Source organism: Thermobia domestica, chromosome 4, assembly GCF_964235325.1.
Source record: "Thermobia domestica chromosome 4, izTheDome1.hap1.1, whole genome shotgun sequence".
In the NCBI taxonomy this organism is placed as follows: domain Eukaryota; kingdom Metazoa; phylum Arthropoda; class Insecta; order Zygentoma; family Lepismatidae; genus Thermobia; species Thermobia domestica.
Window position 1 is genome coordinate 51,838,453 of NC_137457.1, and position 24,317 is coordinate 51,862,769.

At 32.8% G+C, this 24,317-nt stretch overlaps 1 long non-coding RNA gene across 1 annotated transcript in view; it reads left to right on the plus strand.

Annotated features, from left to right (window-relative positions):
• The window catches only part of LOC145682760 (uncharacterized), a 780,074-nt gene that overhangs the window by 184,148 nt on the left and 571,609 nt on the right, over positions 1-24,317 (plus strand). Inside the window, exon 3 of the long non-coding RNA XR_014130953.1 lies at positions 9,811-9,838. This is a non-coding gene — a long non-coding RNA (uncharacterized LOC145682760). The remainder of the gene's footprint in view (positions 1-9,810; positions 9,839-24,317) is intronic.

The following is a 24,317-nucleotide window of genomic DNA, read 5'->3' on the forward strand; positions in this document are numbered from 1 at the left end:
ACATGGTTGTGTTCTATTCTATGCTCAACATTGGAGGCATAAATTCCTACATTGTTTACAATACGAACAACTGTAACTTGTGTGTTCCTCGACGAGAATTTTTGAAAGAGTTGTCCCTACGAATGGCAGAGAGCCTTCTGAAAATTAGAGCAACTGTCTGCAATATTTCCGGCGGTCTGAAGAACCGAATTCATGAGTTTCTTGGAACGGAAGCTACTCAAAACGTACCTGAAACTTCCAAAGGCGTCTGGGGAAGGTGCAGTAAATGGGACAGAAAGAAGAACCGACCTACTAGGTATTGTTGCATTCTATGCAAAACATTTTTGTGCTTAGAGCATTCATCAGTTGTGTATGTAGAATGCATTGAAAGTGCCTCGTGAGAAAAAAAGTGATTGGGAAAATATTACAGAATGTAATTGTATCTAGAACATGCGTAGTTTGTATTGAAAGGCCTTCATAGAAAAAATTCAGTGTTGACGGATTTTTTTTTTGTTTGTTTTGCGAATGACACTATAATATAACAATATACATACTATCTATTTTATATTATATAAGCTCTGAGTTACAATAATGTTAAACAATTGGGATTTTAATTAAATCTTATCACGTAAAACATGTTCTGTAACTCATTCTAAAGCAAAGATTTACTACAACAAAATTAAATAAACAAAAATATGCTACCGATAAATTCAATTACAAAATCAAGTGAAATAATAATAGTTTAAAACAAGTGTTTTCGTGAAGGTGTATATTTTTTCAATAAAATATTAATATTCTTTGCGATTTTTGTAATATCATTTATTTAGTATGCAATTAAAAACTTACCTGCGGAATGGCAGTCCGCAAGGACTACTCATGTCATAAAATGAGCGCGACTACAGCAGTGTTAATTAGTATATTTTTTAATACCATGTGATTTTACAGATAGCATTGCAAGTGAGTCCGCACACCCACTTTTCGAATGAACAGGGAGTACGCGTTTAAGGAACGTTTGAGAACCACTGTACCAGTTTTTAGAAAAATCCTTGACGGCTATGCTCGAAGCGATTCTTCGACAACCTGCATAACATGTTCATCGTTGGCAAACTTTGTTCCTCGCAGGTGCTATTTAATCTTCCGAAACAGGTGAAAGCCACATGGGGCACGATCTTTAGAGTGGGTAGGGTGCTAAAGTTTTTCATACCCGACATCGGCAATAGCGCTGAAGGTAAGGTGGCTTTTGTGAGTAGAAGCTTTATAATGCAGGAGCAGCACTCTCATGTGTAGCATGCCTCTGAGTTTCCCCTTGATTGCCTGCCTTACTTTTGGAATCAATTGTGAATAATAGTCACTTGTAATTGTCTTTGGACCCTGCAGATAAACAATGAACAGTATGCCCTTACTATACCTCATCCCAGAAAAAAGATGTTGCCATAATCTTGCCATCTGATTGCATTTTCTTAAATTTCTTAAGAGGTGGACATCATGTTCGCGCCACTGCATGCTATGTTGATGGACTCTGGACCGCAATGAGTACCCAGGTTCTACACAGCAATTAAGAATACATAGTGAAATCAATATAACTCTCTCCACTGTTCAGTTTTTCACACACTCGTGCTATGTGCAAGGAATTTTAAAATTTACAAGAGAAGAGAAATCTTTTTTAATATAATGTTATTTCAGTTTTGTATTTCAAGATAGCTCATTAAGATTCTGGTTTAAGATAAATTAACTGTAAAAGGAATAGAAATATTTACATTTTTTAAATGCTTTTCCGTAGTTCGTAAGGTGTTAGTAAGGGCTGGATTAACATATATGCAGGACCGGGGCTAGAAAAAACTTATGTGGATCTTAACTTGGTCACTTATGTGCTGACTTAACTTAATGAATTTCGCTGAAATTACAGCAGGAAAGTTAAAGGAATATGTTTAATATTTTTGCTTATATTTTATTTTATGATGATGATTATACGTTCATGTTTTTGTTTTTAGAAACCCAGTTGAGATTTTCTCCGGGATAAGAGAAGCCTCTCTAAGTCTCTTCCTTAATCCGGTCTTCGTGTTAGTGCATGTGCTTTCTTGTGCATCCCTGAAGCTGATATCCCAATAGTAGTACGTTCTCTGGTTTAAAATTAGAGAGGTTGAAAAATTTCGTATCTGATTCCCTGAAACATATCGTCCATTTAGGTTTTTCCCGTTTTTTTTCTGATGCTGTAGTGGGAAGTCTGTATTTGGTGTTTTGATTGGACTATAGGATATACATACACTTACCAACTTGTCAATATTTGTTCCCATTTCACTCTTTCTTTTACGATTTTGTAAGATTATTATTACAACGAAATTGTCAAACAGTGGACATTCTTTCAAAAATTAGCTGACTTTTTATCAAAAAACTGGACTTTTTTACATGTAAATTTGAAAACATTTCACGTTATAAATGTGTGGATGATGTTGATCTTCATTGGTTCTTAAATCTTTATTGTTTCTTGTAGTTGCCCCAGCCAGAGTTTGTTGACCGAAGTAATGCATTATGTTGTTGGAACAAGTATTTGTAAAATTCTTAACAATTCATGTGTGAAACTACGTACATTTTAGTATAATGACCGATCCCGTAACTGACTGTATTAATTAGCGTTTTAACACTAAGTATTGATTAGAGAAAACATTCTTTACTCACTGAATTACCGTATTGCTAAAATCGGAAAATAAAGTTGATAAAGCTCACTGGAAATTTCAGTGGTATTTTCGTTCAGAAATATGCCTATAACTACTCTTCAACAAGAGTTAAATTTTCATATATAGACTAAGTACTCACATAAGATAAGGAACATATAATAGGTTATTAGGACGATGCTATTTGCTATACGCCTATCCTTATACAATTACTTACATAACTTTCGTCATTTATAGTTTCGTCTTTCATTGATTATTTTCTGAAATATCATAGTTAGTTAAAAATACAAATTCAACCAAACTTACTAGATCAAACTTGGCATGGTTGTAAATCTTGGCACCATTGTATTCACATGAAAAAATTATGATGTGCAGGCTTTTAGTTCCCGAGTTACATGAGATCAAATTTGAAGTTTGGACTTCGACACACTTTTGAAAATCAATCTTAATAATGTGTTGATTAAAAAAAACATTGAAGGACAGTTCTCTAACACAATTGAGAATCATACTAATGTTTCAAGCAAAATATTGAACAATTTGAAATATGATTAAATGTCAGACAACTCAAAAATATTTGAAATGAAGTCTTCACATTGAAAAATCACATAATGTCGGACATACTAGGCCAACGGCGGAAAGATCGCAACCCTAATTTCACTGAAATTATCTGTGAAGAAATATAAATGTCCTATTTCGGTATCTTACCAATACTTTTCATTTACTAATACTAATATGATTCAAATGCCTGACAGAGGTGGGTAACTACTTGTTTACTAACACGCTGAAACACAAAACCTATATCTCCAACTTAGATTCAATGCCAGATCTCGGATACAAATTCAAAAAACGATTTAGATTGTGATTCTGATCCGATCACTTCCATCTCACAAGTCGGCAATTTTGTTATATAGTAGGCTTATGAATGTTCGGCGCAAGACGCGCATTTGATTCCAGGCGGGAGCTCATGTGGTTCGATTGCCACGTTAATCAATAGGTCCACGTCTCATATAGTGTAGCTGGTGAAAGAGACGCTCAACTGAAATCGACAACATTCTGTGTGGGAACTGAAGGTGTTAGGACACAACGATAAGGCGGAAGTTCATGTCAGATGATTCAGTGCTCAAAAGGCATGTTAAAATCCTAACCAAACAAACAATCAAGCAGCAGAGGCAAATGAGATGTCCATGTACATTCATGACTACAAACTATTACGTTAAACAACCTTTTTTCAGGGCACGAGAGCGATAGTGAATATTGAGAAAAGCACTATGTTATGAAACATTATAAAAATATATATTTTAGATAAATGTTCATCTAAAAAGGTAATTTCAGAGACAGATTAAACATTTAAGTATAAGATGTTTATCTCACAAGGAGACTTACGAAAATGAAACTAACCGATTTGAATGTAACTTTGTAGACTTGTAAAATTTTGAAAAATAATCGACACGTATTTTTTATATTTCGGCAGAGGTGCAGGTTTAAGAGTAGAACCAAACTTTGAACGTTAGAGTTGATCTTGAAGCGTAGACAGAAAACAATTATTTAATGTAGGAAAAAGCATACTGCCAGGTCTGTAGCTCAGTACAGCTGATTCAGAATCTGACGTCAAAGTTAGAAAATGCAAAATGGTGGATCCAATATTTTGATTACAATTACAAAGGTTTTCTGGTGTGAAATGGTCTGCAGTTAGCCAAGAACAATTATAGTTGGCAGGGGTTACTAGAAGAAGGATAGAGAACAATTTGAAACACCTTTCTCTACTTATTTTAACAAGATGCTTGATTATGAATTTATTAAAAAAACGTCTTACAGTTTTGATATTCCGTAAAAAGATTTGTGATGCAAGTAGTGTACACATGTAGGTTCTAGCGCACTTTCCAACTCATCAGTTCTAGTGCACTTTTTATCCCTCTCAAATTGTCCTAGCTAAAAACATTTACAAAAGAAGCACGAAAAGGACAAAAGAAATTTTAAGCCAATGCACATAACATTGAAAAGAAATAAACAATCTAGAACACTTTTTATTTTTCTTCCAGTACTTTGACCATTAGCACAGAAGGAAAGCACAAAGGCATTTTACATAAGGGATTCAAAAACTATACATAGCGCAAAGTATTTAGATAACAACAATTCTAAAGTGAGATTGACTTGGCTTTTATGAGATTTAAAATTATAAAATCTTACATCTAAAAACTCTAACATAAATAAATTTTCAAAGTAAAAAGCAGCAAAACCTGTGCACAGGTGGACCTGAGAGGACTTACGCCTTTCTCTTATTTGTTTGTTTGGTTTTGCTTTTGGCTGCCTCTCAGGCTCCTTTTTCTCTGTTTCTCGTTCTGTTGTTTCTGCTGCTTCTTCTCTTGTGCCTCCGTGTTGCTTTCTCGACTAGTGTTAGTCTCTATTCACGCCAACTCGCTCTGATCTGTATGGCTTGTAGAGGAGAGAGTGAAAATCCTTTTTCCGGCTTGGAGGCGATTCGAACATGCGCCGACCACGCCGATAACTACTCACAGTTGCAAGACTATGAGCAAGGACGCTCGGCTAACACGTACTCAGAGAAATCAAGTGAAAATCAGTCCTTATATATGAAGAAATACTTCTACAAGTAACGCCATCTATTAGCAAGGTGATAAACTAAATGATATGCAACACTATCTATTGAGTGAGTGAGTAAATGCTTGGATATGTTCACCTAGCTTGCAAATTTAGCTTAAGCATAAATGTTCAAAAAGAAAAAGTCAGTGTTGCCAACAGAATTATCAATAATTATACTGTTTCCTCAAATATTTTTAAGAGGATAGTTTTACCCATCCATAGTTACAATATGATAACTCATCAATTAAAATTTGGCAAACTTAAAAAAATAAGAGTTTTCAACACCGCAAAAGTAAAAATTCAGATATTTGAAAAAAGTAAAACTGGCATAATATACATAAAATTCTAAGACTTTTTAATGAATACCATTTTCCCGAAAACTCAAAGATAAACCCGTAAAAAATTCCCGAAATTTTGAAGTTATTATAACTGCCAAATATTAATCGATTTTCAAAATATAAACGACAATCAATAGAGAAATAAATTTACTATGTTTTCAATGTCTTTAATTATCTTTAGGACCACTGTATTTGATTTTTAACGCATCATTAATGATCTCATCAATCATTTTATATGTTATGTGTTTTGTAAATCTAGGTGGAAGAAAAACCTTAAAGTCATCGCATTCAACTAATATGCTCTTTCCAAACTTTGTTTTAATCTTTTCCATTTTCACAATCTAATATTCTGTATCTAACTTATTCTCTTAATCCAATAACTTATTTTTGCTCAAGATTTCCAAGTTTTTTTAAAAGCTCAATATGATTCGCCATTGTATTTATTATATAGAACATCAATGACCACTCTTCAGTTTTTATCTTTAACAAAAAAAAATTAATCATTTTTGCTAATTTTAAAATAACGTTTAGGGAAAACTTCCATAAACATTTCAAAAATACATTTAACTATTTCAAACTCATCTACTACTTTCTCATTTTAGGGTCATATGTAAAGTTCTTTTGTCTAATTAAAATCGCATAACATATAGTATTACCAGGTACAGCTTCTGCAAAGTTTACTAGATCTTCATGTTTGTTCTCTCATTTACCGATACATTTTTCCTTCTACTACAATTAATCTCATACATTGGTATATTATCTATAAACTCTTTAAGATCATAATACATTTCGGTATTACCATATGTTATTCTCTTAAACGCAGTATAATCTTCATACATCTTAAAAATTTCCTGTTATCAATATCTGTTTCTTGATTCTTTTGGAAATACTTCATTCGTTCCATTCTTAAGATAGATATTCTTTACCTTACAATGATCGAACTTACTTGCATCTGCTGTTTGTTTGCCACTTCTATCAGTTTGGAACATTACAACTACGAAATCAGGCATATCAAATTGTCTAGAATTAAATTGAGTAGTAACATCTAACTCCAAGAAAGTACCTACGACAATCATCTGAACACACTGATAAGTATGGAATGAGAACATTATTTTAGGTTATTTAAGAATATTCAACTTTAACTTGTTTTCGTAATTAGATTCGTATTCATTAATAGGCATGCTTATCTCCATATTCTTTATTGTTATTTTTCCATCACGAGGAGGTGTTGCACCTGCTCCTGTTTCAACCCATTTATACAAGACGTCAATATTGTTGTTAGCTTTTGTAAATGTTATTCTTAATCCACCTTTCCACATTACCTCTTTATAATCACTGAAGAAGCCTGGAATTAATCTTAATGGGTGCAAAACGCTAAAGTCCTTTCGTAAACCAAGTTTATCATCCGTTTCAAATCTTGCTTGTTTTAGATATTTATTTATTTATTTATTTATTTATTTATGACTTCTTTTACGTGGCGAAGTTAAAGCTCTGCAGCCTTCTCCGAGCACTTAACCACGTGCATACATATTTTTTTTAAAAAACATCAATATATAGAAAACATTAACAATTACAAAATAAAATTATTGAACCACATAAAAAGAAGAATATACTACTTAAGTAAAAAAATAGTTAAACACTTGAAAAACAAAAACTGAAATTAATATACAATATAGGAAACAAAAATAACACGGAGAAACTTAAAATGCATAAATCATATAGCGGTACCAGAACTATGAATATATAAGCTGTACAAATTAACATAGGTTACCTATTGGTTGTGTGTACATATGTGGGTTATTAATAATCTCGTAAAACGAAGATGACTCATGAGCTACCAGTATCCTTATCTTTACTTAAGAGAAGGGAATTTACAGATTTTTTTTAATTTTGGCAACTGTGGAAACGTTGTGTATTAATTGAGGTAAACTGTTCCAGAGGCGTGTAGTACTTACTGTGAAGGATTTTGAGCATGAATCGGAATTGTGACTGGGTATGGAGAGTAAGAAATTATCTTGTGATCTTGTGCTTCTAGTATGAAAGTCTGATAAATATAAAAATCTACGGGCAAGATACGATGGTTCTGACGTAGTAAGCATTTTGTACAATAGGGTAAGATTATGTAAATTTCTTTTTGCAACTAACGTCAGCCATGACAGTTTTTTTATAAAAGGATGTGAGATGTTCCCTGTAAGTTATATTGAAAATAAATCTAACGCATGCATTTTGCGCTCTTTGCAAGCGCTTTGATTGATTTTCTGTTAGATCAGAATAGACTGAGTCGCAATAGTCAAGATGTGGAAATACCAGTACCTTGAGAAATTTGATCTTCAGAGATATTGGTAAGAAATTTTTTAGTCGATTTAACGTATGCAGGGCACCAAATGCTCTCCTACAAACTCCATGTATTTGATCTGACCAGGAGAGATTTTGATTTAGTATGATTTAGATTTAGATGATTTAGATGATTTAGTAGTTTGTTTAAATCAGTATTTATTTTTTCAATCGCATTATTAATATCTTGTGAAAGAAAAGAAGCATATAACTGAAAATCATCAGCGTAAATATGTTATTTACAATAGGTTAGAATTTTAGGGAGATCATTAATGTAAAGGGCAAAGAGAAGGGGACCTAGTACGCTACCCTGCGGCACTCCACTGTTGATACAATGCCATGTCGATATGTGATCCTGATTGATCACTACTGATTGATTACTACAAGATATTCAACTTCTGGTTTGGAAATCTTTAATGCTCCTATAGCTGTAGATGTTATTCCAGGTAGTTCAATCTCATTTATAACTCCATGCTTTCTAACCTCAATTTGACAAAAGAAGAATGGTAAGAAGTTATCTGCAAATTTTATAGTATCATTTGCACCAAATGTTCCTCCAGCTGATGCACCAACAACTTCAAAAGTCATATGACAATCTGCTTTGTGTTGATGTACAAACCCTTCCCCCACATCGAAATAAAACTCAATATCTTTGTTAGCTTCATTCAAATTATTAAATATTTTGTGTTAAGTTTAAAACTCTGTAACTCGTAACTCAATACTATTCATTTATTATAAAGAAAATCTTGAAGCAACGCTTTTATGGAATCGAACCATAAAAGAATTATACATAATAACATTTAAAAACTTATAATACACATCCTAACTTAACCTTAGCATTCATAGTAGTACCAACTCCAAAAGCAGCTAATCGTTTACCAATTGATGCATCACTATAAAATGCTCTATTCCATGCTTTAGTTTCTAGTTCCGTATCTGCAATATGTCTTGACTCCGTATCTTTATTGTCTCCGTAGTATATATCGTGTTCTTTGCAAGCCTCATCTAAAGAGTTAATACCTTTATCACCTCTTTCTAATCTTTCTTGTAGCTTAGTTCCTGGAACACAGTACGAAAATCGTGGAATATGTAGCTCAAGAGGTAATTTATTAATTGAGTCATTTACTAATCCTTTTCCAAGCTTCTCATCACTCCAGAATCGTGGTAGTAATGCATTTAAGACCTTAATCTAATAACTATACTTTTCGGACCATTAGGAATAAATTGCGAAAGCTTATTATTAATCATAATCATTATACCTACTTTCTCATTATCAAAGTTATTATTACCAGCCTTTTCTTCTCCATCTATAACAATTAGCCTATCTATAAGCATTCTAACATCATCCATCCAAATGTATTTTTTACGTATCTCTGTATATTCTTTAATTCCTTCACCAGTCTTTTTAGGTGGCATGTTCTTTTTGGGAGTTGGAGGTAGATATGGTTTAATATAATCATCCCAAATAGGTTTGATAATATTAATGTACTTAGAAAATCTATTAGATGCTACTTTTTATCACGATTACATTTTTCAAAGGCAGCATCTGATTCTATTATTATTTCCTTGTACTGTTCAAAATCATCATCCTCATTATCTTCAATGGTTTTATTAGTATTCATCGTTAACAATTCCCATAGACCTTCTGTTCCTTTATAATTTTTACCATTAATTATCAAATCATCACCACTCACTTTAACTTCAGAATTTCCTATCTTATTAATTATTCTTCCACCTTCTTCAACAGCTCTTATTCCTAATACACTATCATTTCTTCTGCTATAATATTTTGTTGCAATCTTACGAAATGATTGTGCTGTTGATAAAGGCTCTACTTCTTCGACTTTGTCTTTATTTTTTTCTCATTTGTTTTATTTCTCCTGTTATAGGTGTATCACTACTACTTGGAGGACTATCGTAAGTTATATTTTTAGGTGTTTCTAGTAGACTAGGATCTATTGAAACCGTCTTATGTAGAGCTGGAACAAGTTCAGTTATTACATTTTTATTTTGTTCTGCTACTTCTTTGATCTCACTTCCTAAATTTTGGATAGCATCAATTACAGGTTGTTAGTGCGTCTTAAATTTAGCGTAAGTCTTTATCAAGAACTCCTTTAACTTAATATTCTTATTAATTTCTTTCTTATCCATTTATTATATAGAAAACGTCAAAAAACGTGAAAAACATGAAAAAACATCACACTTTTATAAAGTGTTTTATCTTGTTCCTATACTTGCCATTGTTTACCTTCCTTGGCGTATAAATTACTCTAAAAACCATAATCTTCTTGCCAACATTTTGAATATATCTCTTTAAATTTGTCATAAGGCATATCTCCTCCAAAAAGCTCGTTATACATATGTTTAAGATTAGCATCATCTTGTCTAAATAAGCATAGAAAGTTAACGTTATCTCTTATAAGCTGTTTAGGTACTTTTGAATATGTCTGTGCAAGAAAGAAACAGTCTAAATGTTTATGTCTACTTCTCGTAAAGTAATTTATAACAGTATCTTGGTTCTCCAAAGTGTAATCATCAAACAAGACTGCAGAGTACTTTTCTCATTCATCAATACGTACAATACAACCATTACTGCTTAAGAACGTTGCTATTTGCTTCTTGAATTTTAGTTCTCCTTTTTCAAATCGTTCTTTTAATTGCTCATACTTTGGCTGATTCATGCTTTTAGAATATATGTAGAATTAATTATTGTTTAACCAACCTGGCTGTAATAAAAAGTTAAATAACAGAAAAGTTAAATAACAACCAGATGGACCCACAATAAGACATCGAATATCATCAACTATAAGTTCTCCATTTCTTTTCTTAACTGTTGTTTCTTTTATCATTTCCTTTACATCCCAGTTAATAGTTTTCTTACTCATTTATTATAGAGAAATTTTTGATTCAGACCCGCTAAATCGTCGGGTCCTTATATTATAAGTTAAGCCCTTGGTGCCAGCACCTTTTATGATCTTATATCTTTAAGTTGTTCTCAGATCTTATGCAACGTACCTTTTGTATATTCTTAATCCATTTCGCCATTTAATGTTATTATCATCTTTAACTGTTCTTTAAATGAGTTAATAAAAGTGACAATGGTTTTATATTCACCTATTCTTTTGCTTATGGTTAACTTAGAAGACAAACCTGTTATAATACCACTTGCAAGAGACGTTGTTAATATTGAGTAAATTGTTACGGGTATAAACATGTTAATAAACCCAGTTGTTGCAGAAAGTATAATCAATAACGTAATCAAAGTGTAGTATGCATATCTAACAATTCGTAGTTTTTTTCTTTTTCTTCTTTAAGCTGTATTCTAACTTTTCAATGATATCTAATATTAACTTGATTACTTTCTTTCTTGGAATATCTCTAGGTAATTCAAACTCATTCATTTGTTATATAATATATGGCTAAGGTATTTAAGTTAACGTGTGATACTTCTATTTTAAAGAAGAAATTCAATTTCGAATTAGACAACAGAAACAACTATTTAAGTATAGGACTACTTGGGTTTTACAGTACATATCTAACTCCAAAAGTTACACAAAATTCGTGGTTTAACTATGGAGATGAAACTGTTCTTATACCAAATGGACAATATAGCTTAAACAGTCTTAATGATTATTTAAAATCTCGTTCCATAAACATAAAGTTAAAAGAGGATCATATAACAAAGAGAGTAAAAATAGAAACAGGCGATATTGATACCATAATGGGAAATATAGGTACTGTTCTTGTATTTACGTTTTATTAATTTTTAGAAAAAAACAAAACACATATTGGAAGTGAGTTACCAACGTTTTATCCGTTCGATACAATTAGTGTTCACTGTAATATAGCAGATGGTATGTTTGTTGAAGATACAAAGTACACACATAGAGAAACAGGAATTATAGCGTCATTTAAAACAGATGCCAAGTTTAGACATCGTATTATTTATGAGCATACTTATCCATTATTTTCCCTATATCTAAAGACAAGGTTGATAATTTTGAGGTAAGATTAACAGATGAAAATGATTCCTTAATTTATTTTTGTGGAGCTACAACAACTGTACTTTTACAAACCAAGATTTTCTCTTAAATAAATAGGAAGATTTCTTCTATTAAAGGTTGTATGTTTAGTGTTCCTTACAGTGAACTAAAGGATTTAAATATCGATCGTGTAATAACAAAGAAACAACTTAACGATACATTCAAGAAAATTAAAGAAGGTAAAGGACTGAATTTAACTCTAACTTGGGGTCGCGGTAGCTCAGTGGCAGAGCGTTCACCTCTGGTGCTTGGGGTCCCGGGTTCGATCCCAGCTCCGGCCAAGTGAACTTTGAGGTGGACAAACACCTTGTGCGTGTGTTTTCTCGGGGTTCTCCCGTTTCCTCCCACTTTCTTCACTCCACCATTTCATTCATTACTAATTATCACTGTCTCCTTTAGCCTTACCGGCATAACCGTGGGACGTATAACTCAAAGATTTCATTTCATTTTTAACTCTAACTAAAATTTCGTATTTGATTTTAAGAAAAATATCGTCTATTTAGGTTCATCCCGAGATTTTCTGAGCTCCATGTTAATTATTTATTATATGCCCTCATAATATGATTTACTATGATCCTTTTTCTTATATACTGATGCGGTAGTGGGAAGTATGCATTTGATGTTTTGATTGGGCTATAGGATATAAATAAACTTAACAACTGGTCAATATTTGTTCTCATTTCGTTCTTTCTTCTTCGATTTTGTAAGATTATAACATCGAAATTGTCGAATAGTGGACATTCCTTATGAAAATAGTTGACCTCTTATTAAAAAGCTGGACTTCTTTTACATGTAAGCTAGAAAACATTTTACCTTATAATTGTTTGGATGATGTTGAATCTGCATTTGTTCTTGGATCAGAATTGTACTTGCCGAAGTATTGCATTATGTTGTTGCACAAATATTTGTAAAATTCCTCATAATTAATGTGCGTGAAACTACGTACATTTTAGTTCATTGACCGATCCCGTAACTGAGTTTATTAATGTGCTTTTTTCCACTAAGCATTAATTAAAGAAAACACTCTTTATTCGCTGCATTACCATTCTGCTAAAATCGCAAAATAAGGTTGATAAGTTGATAGAGTTTACTGGAGATTTCTATTGTTACTTCTAAAAAATTTCTCTCACCACTCTTCAGCAGTTAAATTTTCGTTCTACACTAAGAACTTATACAAGATTAACATATAATGAGTTATTAGGCCTAGGCTATATGCTTAACTACATACATAACGCAAACTTTTTAAAAATTTGTGTCATTTATAGTTTCGTCTTTCATTGATTATTTTCTGAAACAAAGGGGAATTATACAGTACGAATTCAACCAAACTCATCGATCTCAATCTAACTTATGAAATATTATGATGTAGGCTCTTAAAATTGAAATCTTTGAATACGTCATTCGGTCATGCCGGATAGGCTAAAAGTGACGGGAATGATGAGTAATGAATGAAAATGTGGAATGAAGGAAGCGGAATGAAACCCACGCACACTGTGTTTGTCCACTACAAAGTTCAGTTGGCTAGGTATGGGATCGAACCCGAGACCCCAAGCACCACAGGTGAACGCTCTAACACTGAACTACCCCAGACCCATGCAGGCTTTTAGTTTCTGAGTTACAGGAGATCAAATTTGAAGTTTAGACTTCGAGAAATTTTCGAGAAATAATTTTGCTATAAGTTTGATTATAGACCAATGAAGTACAGCTTTCTAACGTCATTGAGAAACATATTAGTTTTAATGCAAAATATTGAACAAATAGAAATATGAATAATGTTACACTTTCAATAATAATTGAAATGACGTCTGGACATATCAGAAGATCACAAGATGCCGGAGATGGCCAGCAAACTTAGATGGCAACCCTAATTTTACTGAAATTATCTGTGAAGAAATGGAAATGTTCTATTTTGGTATGTTACTTATACTTTTCACTTTACCAATGTTGATATGATTCAAAAGCCGGAAAGAAATGGGTGACTACTTATCTATTAACATGCTGAAGTTCAAAACAACTATATCTACAATTTAGATTCAATTCCAGTTCTCGGATACAAATTTAAAAAAGAACTATTTAGATTGTGATTCTGATCCGACCACGTCCACCTCACAGTTTGGCATTTTTCAAAAAAAAACCCTGCAAATACACACTCTTTCCTTAGTGTAATATGGATGGCATATGCACAAGACGTCGGTTTTATTCTCGGCGGGAGCTCATTGTGTTCGATCTTTACGTTTATCAATAGATTCACGTCTCATATAGCCTCGCTGGTGAAAGGGACGCTAAACCAAAGTCAACAATATTCCCAGAGGGAACTGAAGGGATTCTTACATGACGATAAGCACACCGATTATCGACAGATGCAGAGACCGTTTAATCACACATAACGTTAAAATAAGTACGGAAAGGGTTTCAAATCAGTCTGCAACCTTCTCGCAGTAATTCCAGTCAACTATGATTGTTCTTGGCTAACTGCAAACCATTTCAAACCAAAATACTTTTGTAATTGTAATCATCATAACGGATCCGCCAATTTTAATTTTCTAATTTTGAAGTCAGATTCTGAATAAGTTGTCCTACACCCCTGGGCGTAGGTTTTCTTCCAGAATAAATGATCGTTAAGTGTCTGTGCTTTACGACCCCTTCTAACATTCTAAGGGTTGTTTCTACCCCTAAACTCGCACCACTGCCCAAATGAAAAACTACATCTTGATTATTTTCAGATGTTCTACAGATCCATTCAAATCTGTAACTTTCACTTCCGTAAGAGACGCATTCAGTAATGTACGAATGGCAAGGATTATAACAAGAACATTTTCTAATTCTCTAATTTACATACGAACTGTGGAAAGAAAGTTGTAAGATACATTTTCTAATGTGCAATTTTTGTACTGAGTGTCCATGTTGTTTCTCAAAGAATCAAATGTGGCATATATTTAAATTCATATGTTGCATGTGGTCAGTACAAGAGCCCGATCAAAAGTCCGCTTCGTCTATCCGACACACAATTTCAAATGCCCCAAATTGAACGTGTAAGTACTTAGTAAGAAAATACTTAAAATTACTACACGTTAAAATTCTCCGCTAAATCTATTCATGTTTCTGTGTTAACATTTTTCCTTCGAAGCAGTTGAGATCTTGTGCTTTTCCTTTCTATCGACGAAGGGGTAAAAAGGAGTCTCACTATCGTTAGAATGTCACGAAGAAAGTAGAGGAACTGTTTGAATGGCGGGACAATAAATCGAAAAGGTGGACACATCCTTCTGATATTTTATTAACAAATGCAGAGAGGACTTATGGTCATTGCAAACCTCGAACTGTCTCTCGTCCTGTTTACGAAAACTTTTTACCCGGTAGAATTTGTTTTAAATACCCACTTCTAACCCGATAAATCGAAGTGGAGAACCAACATACAGTCTCCCGGTTTAACTTCATTTCCGGAATTAAGGAGTAGTTGCTATCCCTTGATGAAGGAGGTCGCGTGAATTAGCCTTGCACTTCCGACTTTCGTTCACCACAAAGTAAAATTCTTCCAATCATCCCCTTCGTTAGGATGCATAAACATGCTTTGCCAACCTCCATCCAAGCTTGGAAAGACCTGAATGACAAGATTAGTCGAAAGCGGTCGTTTACGTATGAACTATCATAATTTAAGAGGCAAAAAGAAAAATGTATATTAACTCTACCTCCTTTTTTCACCTGCAATTGTCTACCGCGAGGTATAATTAACTACTTCCATATCAAAGCGACGTACATGCCGCAAACTAAACTCTCGTGTTGAAATTAGGTTTTACACTCAAAGAAATTAAATAACAAATCGAACACCGGGAATTCTTTTTAAATTATCATATTTGCCCATAAAATTACCTGTCTTACATGGAAGAAGTGACACAATGAATTTCATCTATTAATATTGCCTAAAACATGTACAAATATTAAACATATACACAATGAAATAAAATTTACACTGTTGATATCAATTATGCGGCCATAAAAAAGATTACATGAAAGGTGTCCTACTTTTATACCAACGAGAAATGCCAATTATACTAACCAGAAAAAAACGAAAAAGTATCATTTTAACTAGCTAAGAATTTATGTATCTTTTGTACCACTCCTATAAACGAAAGGTTAAATATATGTGTTCTACTTTTTATTCCCACGAGAAAAAATGAACGTCCATTTTAACTAATAGAGTATTTTATATTATTTTGTAGTATCAAAATAAAGAAAAGCATAGATTTGTGCTAACCAGAAAAAGCAAAAAGAGACCATTTTTACTAATTCAGAAGCTCTATATTATTTTGTATTACTCAAGCAAACGAAGAAATAAATTTGGATGATATATTTAGTTTTGATCCAACCAGATAAAAGTGAAGAATGGATAAAATTTGAGTGGATTATTTCCTTTATTACAACTGAAAAAGAAGAAGGGCCATTATATATTTTGTATTATTCAAATTAACGAATGAATAAATATGCACTTACCGAAAAGGCGAAGGTTGAGCATTTTAACTAACTCAGCATTTTATACTTTTTTGTGCTATTCAAATAATCGAAGGAACAGATTTGAATGATATATTTTATTTTTGTACCAACCGGAAGAAAATTAAAAATTCCATTTTAACATTCTGAGCATTTTATACCTTTTTGTATTATTTAAAAACTGAGGATAATTTGAGTGGGCTACTTCATTTGTGTACCAATCAGGAGAAAAGCAAAGAAGGTCCATTTTAACTATCTCACCACTTTATACCTTTCGTGCTATTCAATTAAACGGAGAGATACATTTGTACCAACCAAAAGAAAAAGGGAAGAAATGCCATTTAACTAACTAATAGTTTTATGCTACACAAAAACAATAAATTTGCACTAACCAGAAAAAGCGAATAAATACCATTAAAAATAACTCAGCATGTTATACCATTTTGAGCGACTCAAACTAATTAAGGAATAAATTTGAATGGTCTATTTTTTTTTCTGTGCCAACGGGAAATGCCATTTTTAACTGGATCATAATTCCTAGACCATGTTGCACTATTTTAACAAACGAAGGGATAAATTGAGTTGTCCATTCAATTTTGTGTCAATGAGACATGCCATTTTAACTAGTTCAGAATGTATATAGCTTTTTGTATTGTTTAAACAAAAAAACGAATAAATTTTTACTAACGAGAAAAAGCGAAGAAGTTTCATTTTAACTAACTCAAAATTTTATATCATTTTGTAAAACTCAAATAAATGAAGCAAGAAATTTTTGTTGCCTTTCAGTTTTAGCAACTTGGAAAAAGGAAGGATTTGACATTTTGTACTAATCAAATGAACTAAGGAATACATTTGGGTGGCCCATTTAGTTTTGTACCAACCACGAAAAAAGCGAGGAAGATCCATTTTAACTAGCTTAATATTTCTGTACTACTCAAATAAACAAAGGAATACATTTGGGTATTCTATTTTATTCCTGTACTTTTCTTCGTTTATTTGGGTATTGCAAAATGATATAAAGTTCTGAGTTTGTTGAAATGAAACTTCTCCGCTTTTTCCTCGTTAGTACAAATTTACTCCTTCCTTTATTTGAATAGCACATAAAGTTATAGTCATTCGGAGGTAGTTAAAATGGCATTTCTGATTGCCACAAAATTAAATAGTTCACTCATTTTTTCTTTCTTTATTTGAGAAATACAAAATGGTATAAAATGATCAGCTAGTGAAAACTGTCATTATTTGTCTTTTTTATATCAATACACCGTAGAACATCCAAATTCATTCTTTCGTTTACTTGAATAGTATAAAAGGAATATAAATTGACCTTCTACGTTTATTTAATCTTTTTAATAGAAAAGTTGAGAAGTGTTCATATTCTTTTCTGCTTGGTGTAAAATTGAATAGGTCACTCAAATTTATTACTTCGTTTATTTGAGTAGTAGAAGATAGTATAAAGTGGTGAACTAGTTAAAATGGACCTTTTTGATTTTCTTCTAATTGGTACAACAATAAAACGGAATACCCAAATTTGATTGAGTAGTACAGAAATATTGAGCTAGTTAAAATCTACTTTCTTCGTTTTTTCGTGGTTAGTACAAAAAAAAATGAGCCACACAAATTTATTCCTTCGTTTATACGAGTTAGTACAAAATGTTAATTCCTTTCCTTTTTCCAGCTTACTAAAAAACTGAATAAGCCTCACAAATGTATTGCTTCACTTATTTGAGTATTACAAAATGATATAAAATTTTGAGTTAGTTAAAATGAAACTTCTTCGGTTTTTCTGGTTAGTACATATTTATTAGTTTGTTTTGTTTAAACAATACAAAAAGTTATAAATATTATGTGCTAGTTAAAATCTCATTTCTCATTGGTACAAAATTGAATGGGTCATTCATTTTTTCCCTTCGTTTGTTTAAATAGTGCAACATGGTTTAAAAAATCTGAGGTAGTTAAAAATTGCATTTCCTGTTAGTACACATTTGAATAGCCCAAATAGGAATAAAACACTCAACGAATTAAAATGGGCTTTCTTGTTTATTTCTCATTAATACAAAAGTAAATGAATCACTCAAATTTATTTCTTCGCTTTTTCTACTTGGTCACAAAAATTTATCCGTCGCTCCGTTTACGAGTTATTTACGTTTAAATGTTTAATTTTTGACCGCGATAGTTAGTACTTTTGGGCCATATAGTAGGTAGTAGTATAACTAAACGTCGAAACAAGTCTTCAATGCATTGCTCCCTTTACTAGTTTTTCGAGTTTAAATATTTTATCTTTCACCTCGATATTATATACTTTTTGCAAAATATAGTAGTTGGTGACCCATTATTAAATGTGGATGCAGGACCTAAATGCGTTGCTCCGTTTACGAGTTATTCAAGTTTAAATATTTGACCTTTGACTTCGATGGTCAGTGCTTATGGGACATGTAGCAGTTGGCGACCTGTTACTAAATGTAGAAATAACGTCTCAATATGTGGATCCGTTTACCAGTTATTCGGGTTTAAATGTTTGACCTCTCACCTCGATAGACCGTTTCTTTGGAAATGTAGTAGTTGATGACCCATTACTAAATGTGGAGACAGGAGTAATTGGTCCAGCGTTACGTTTATTAGTTATTCTGTTTTAAATATTAGACTTTGACCTCAATGGTCAGTACTTTTGGAACATGTAGCAGTTGACGCATTGTTACTAAATGAGGAAATAACAAATCAATACGTTGCGAAGTTTGCGAGTAATTCGCGTTGACATATTTGAACTTTGACCTCGATGGTCAGTAGTTTTGGGATATTCAGTAGTTGCCAAATTTTTACTAAATTTGGAAACAGCATCCTAATACGTTGCTCCGTTTAGGAGTTATTCGGATTTAAATATTTGACCTTAGACCTCGATGGCCTGTACTTTTGCCGCATGTAGTACTTGATGACCTGTTACTAAATGTGGGAACAGCATCTCAATATGTGGCTTCGTTTATGAGTTATTCCAGTTTAAATATTTGACTTTGACCTCGACGTTCAATTCTTTTGGGACATCCATTGCTATATGAATGCTTGTGTAATTTCTGCAGTGTCACATAGGTGTTCATAAAAGGGAACTTGTACACATATTCTCTACTGTATTAAATAGGGGTTGTTAAATAGTGGTTTAAAAATAAGTTATACTCTTTTATACATAGAAAGTTGAGAAAATAGGTTCTCATAGTCTCTGTGTTAAAATTGGGGTTCATATAAGTAGTCCTAAAGGAGAACATATAAACTCCCCATTATGCACTGTTATGTTTGAAGTCTTTTATAGGTTACATAGAAGTGCTTGTAAAATATGCGTTCGTAGTCTCTGTGTTCATAGCTTTATGTAACTCTTGCTATGTTAAAATAGGGGTGAAAAATAAGCCAATCTCGTTTATCAGCTCTGCTCCGTGTTCGTAGTCTTATATAATTTCTGCTACGTTACATACGGGTTCGAAAATGTGTTCATAATCTTTTATTATCTCTGCTACGTGTCCGTAGTCTGCTATGTTAACGGACGGGATAATGGACGGGAAATAGGACTAGTACGCCTCTACTATGTTAGTATCCTTTCTTCTATGTTCCGTAATCTTGTGTAATATGTGCTATGTTAAATAGGAGTTGAGGAATAAGTCATTTTTATCAGATCTGCTATGATACATAGGAGTTGAAAAAATAGGCCAAACCCTTTTATGCACAGGGGTTGCGTAAATATATGTTCATAGTCTCTTTGTAATTTCTGCTGTGGTAAAATAGGGGTTGTGAAAGTGGTCAAAAAAGGGAACGAATACACCCTTAAAATGGGGTCGTAAAAAACGAGTTTTCCATGGCTTGATGGTACGTGTGTCATGGGCTATGTTATATAGTCTTATGTAATTTCTGCCATGTTAAAATAGGTCTTGAAAAAGTGGTCATAAAAGGGAATGAATATACCCCCAAAATGTGCTCATAAAAGAGAACGATTTTTCAGTGTGTTCGATCTTCCATGGTTGGACGGTATGCGAGCCATGGCCTATCCTGCGACACTGGACTATCAAGTACTTCGGATCAGGCACCACCGAACTCTTTTGTGCCAGATCGGTAATTTTACCTCTACTACCTTCTTGAATAATATTTACCTATATATTTTTTAAGAACTTGGATTTAGCAAACACTAACACCCACAGATAAAATTCGAGTTGAGTATTTGATGAAACAAGCAAAGAGTACTAATCGTCAATTAGAAACAAATATGTATATCTTATAACTTATTTTTAGAAAGGTAATGTAATATAACATTTTACATTTGCTATGGAAGAGAATCATCGTCCCAATTCAGATGAGAATATTTCTTTATTTATTTCAGTTCATGTGTGAAATTTAGCTAACAAGATGATTTAATTAACGTTCCTTCCTATTACAAAAATAAATTGTGACAAGGATTATGGAATTTAATAATCGTTATACTTCAGGACAATGGAAGAAAACTCGTCTTTTTATCACGAAAAATGGATGTGTTATTTTTGTAATTTCTCATGGATTGTATTTTTTTAGTTCATTAGTGAGCACTACTTTTCCTCCAGTTTATTGAATAAATGAATTTCGGCTCGCTCTTTGCTCTAAATATCATACAACAAGCACATTACTGGTTCATTCCAAGAATCGAGCTGAACATAATGTTTGGTTGATGATTCTAAGTGGTAAAATAGTGTAGGGACAACGTACTATAGTTGTCACTAATACAGCTAATGAACATAATTTCAAACCCTTTTCCACACAAGTATATTTACAAAACTATCGCGAAGAATGGAAGACTGACTTCCTATTCTAAATGAACATTCCTTAAGAGGGGTGGAAGGAAGGTATCACAGAGACGATTTTCAAATGTTGGTTGGGAAAGGACAAATATACCCGAGATTACCAATGCAGTTCAAAACTTCATTGATCTGAAATATTTTCTTTTATTTTACTGTTCTTGGAATCCAACTCTGTTCTGCTATTCATGTAAACCCTGTCCCAGCCGATGAATCAGTGCTTTTATCATATATTAAGAAAATATACTCCGTATAAAAAACAAATTACTTGAATGCTCATAGAACCTAGGTTAGATAAGGGAACAGGATTGTTATGCATGATCGAATAGTGGCTGATCGATAATCCTTTGAACGACCGCGAAATTAACCTTACAAATAATTTATCCATTTATCATAAACGCCGCATATCTCGTGCACTTCGAGTGATGATTTGTATTATTGGTAACTGGAAGAGCAAGATGAGACGAGATTTGGATCAGGTTTGTGGACTTATTTAGGTAGAAGTTTATGTTCCAAACCTCACTCAGTGTTTATTGGATACTTCTATAGGCCTTCACAAGACCAACCCCCATTACAACTTAGAATCTTGCTTTGACGCACTGTTATACGCGTTGTTACATAGTGAAGTCTTGGGTGATTGCAACCTTTGGGTGATTGCATATTGGGTGATTGCAACCTTTCCATGACGTGGCAGGACAGTATGCATGGGATAACTAAAGATGGAAACGGCATTTACTTTATGAACAATTTTATTCATAGACTTGGACTAAGTCAACATAATATGCTTAATATCTGCATAAAATGAAGTCTTATTACGTTCACTCTAACTTATAACCTCTTCCGTTGTACCATACAGAGTTTTCCTCAAATTTCGATTCCTTGGATGTTTCTTTCGATTTTGTAACGCTTCCATCCCCAGCGTTTTGGAGTAATTGAAAAAATCCAATAAAGGCTGCAGGAGAAGCCTACACCAGACACATCAAATATGCGCTGCTGATTTCAGTTTTTCGAAAATCCAGAGAGAAATTTACACACAAATCAGTTAAATACTTTAAATAAATAACAAACAACACTTCCAATTTAAAAAGTTATTACAATACTATTACAATTTATGAAGTTTTCTGCAAAATTCAGGACTAAATCCCACCACTCGATCACAACAACTCCAAGATTAAGGGTAGTTAAAGATTTTGTCATTCCTCAGGCGAACTTTAAAAAAAATGTTCAAAGCTTTATTCCAAATAAGCAATCGTAGTTTAACTTTCAATGGCCAATCAAGGACCTTACCACTACACCACTAATATTATATCTTTTTGCAAAATATTTTATATTTTAAGTCAAGCATCAAATGCGATTTACACATGAACTCTTCTAGTAAAATTTGAAAAATTCCTTTGCTTTCCGACAAATAAGAGGTCTCACTCCCACAAAAACTTCAGATAAATTAGCAAATGAAGAAAGAACAGAAAGCAAAAATTAATTTTATGAAAAAATTTAGATCCTTCACAGAATATTATAGTCAGAAAAATAATCAATAATCCAAAAGTAAAATTATGTTTTATAATAAAACTTATCAAACTTAGACAGCGCAATCAAGACCAAACAGTTCAAACAACGATAACTTTTTTTTTACCTTTTAGAAAAACTAATTTAATCACACGCCCGGAATATTTATCTCGGAATTGACCTTATATAAAAATAAGAATAATGAACGGGAATATTCAATTTTAGGAACATTAAACCTGTAAGGAAACAAGTAACCAATTATATTATTAAGGATTTGGATACAATCCTGCTGCTTTTTTCTCTCCCTGGATTTTCAAATATTAATTGAGTCAATTCTAACAATTTAATTCTAATCGAATGTGGACACAAAATCACAACCCAGATTAACACTTATGAACGAGGACAATACACGCTACAGTCAAAATAAAGAAAATTCAACTCGCCTTTAATCATTTTTACCTCGAGTTCCCCGAGTTTACGAATTCCTGGCCGTAATTTGCTCCAGACTCAATAAGAAAGAGAATAAACCAAGGTCTAGTGAGCTGCAGTTTCTTCCAAATTAACCTTTCCCAATTCTCCCACTAACACAAAGTGAAAAATAGGACTTCAATCCTCAATTTCCCTCATGCAAAAATTTAAAAGATCTTTTATTTACTGCCGTTTTATACTTGAGTTAAAAAGGTGGCTTTACTTCATTCTCTTGAAACTATTAGTAACCAAACGGAAATAATAAATCAAAGTTCCTTTTTTGTCTTTTAACAAGGCTTCAGTTAACTCTGAATTCACACAAATTTGAAAAATCACGTATACGGAGCAAAGCAACAGAAGCAACATAATTCTCACTACAGTTGATTATTCTCACTTCACTTTTTGAGACTCTTATTCTGCCACCAAAAGGAAACCAACTCAAACATGATAGCAATCAAAAGACGAAAATTCAAACGGCCTCCATTCAAACGCTGCCCACTTAAATCGAGCAACACAATATCGATTCATCCAGTATCACGATTCAACCTTGCTGAAGCGACCTGCTTGCAGTTGTCGAAAACCGAACATGCGCAACGCCCTACCAGCGCTAACGCAAACGACCTTGGCAGAGCTTCACAGAAAGCAAAGGAAATCTTCTCACATTCGATATCACAATTTAACCTGTCTTTCTCTCGCTGATTTATTTTTTTATCTTTTTATGTTTGACAAGTTTTTATCTTTCCTTTTTAATGATGAAGAGATAAATAATTGAACAGATAATATATCTAAATATACAATACTTATTTGTTGTGACGATTCTGTTACAACCTCGACGCCTCAGAGAAAAATTCTCCAACTCTTCTTTCTGGATAGCTAAGAAACACAAAAAGATTATTAACCACGTCAAACAATTCAATTTACATAATTTAAACGAAAAATTTGAAATATATTCAATTATTTTTTGAATAGTATATATATTAAATATTTTTCTCTTAGTATGGTAACAGTAATATTTATTTTATATATATCAATAAGTTAACGTTTCATCAATATTAACTTCAACAAACTGTATTTATATACACTTTAATTAAA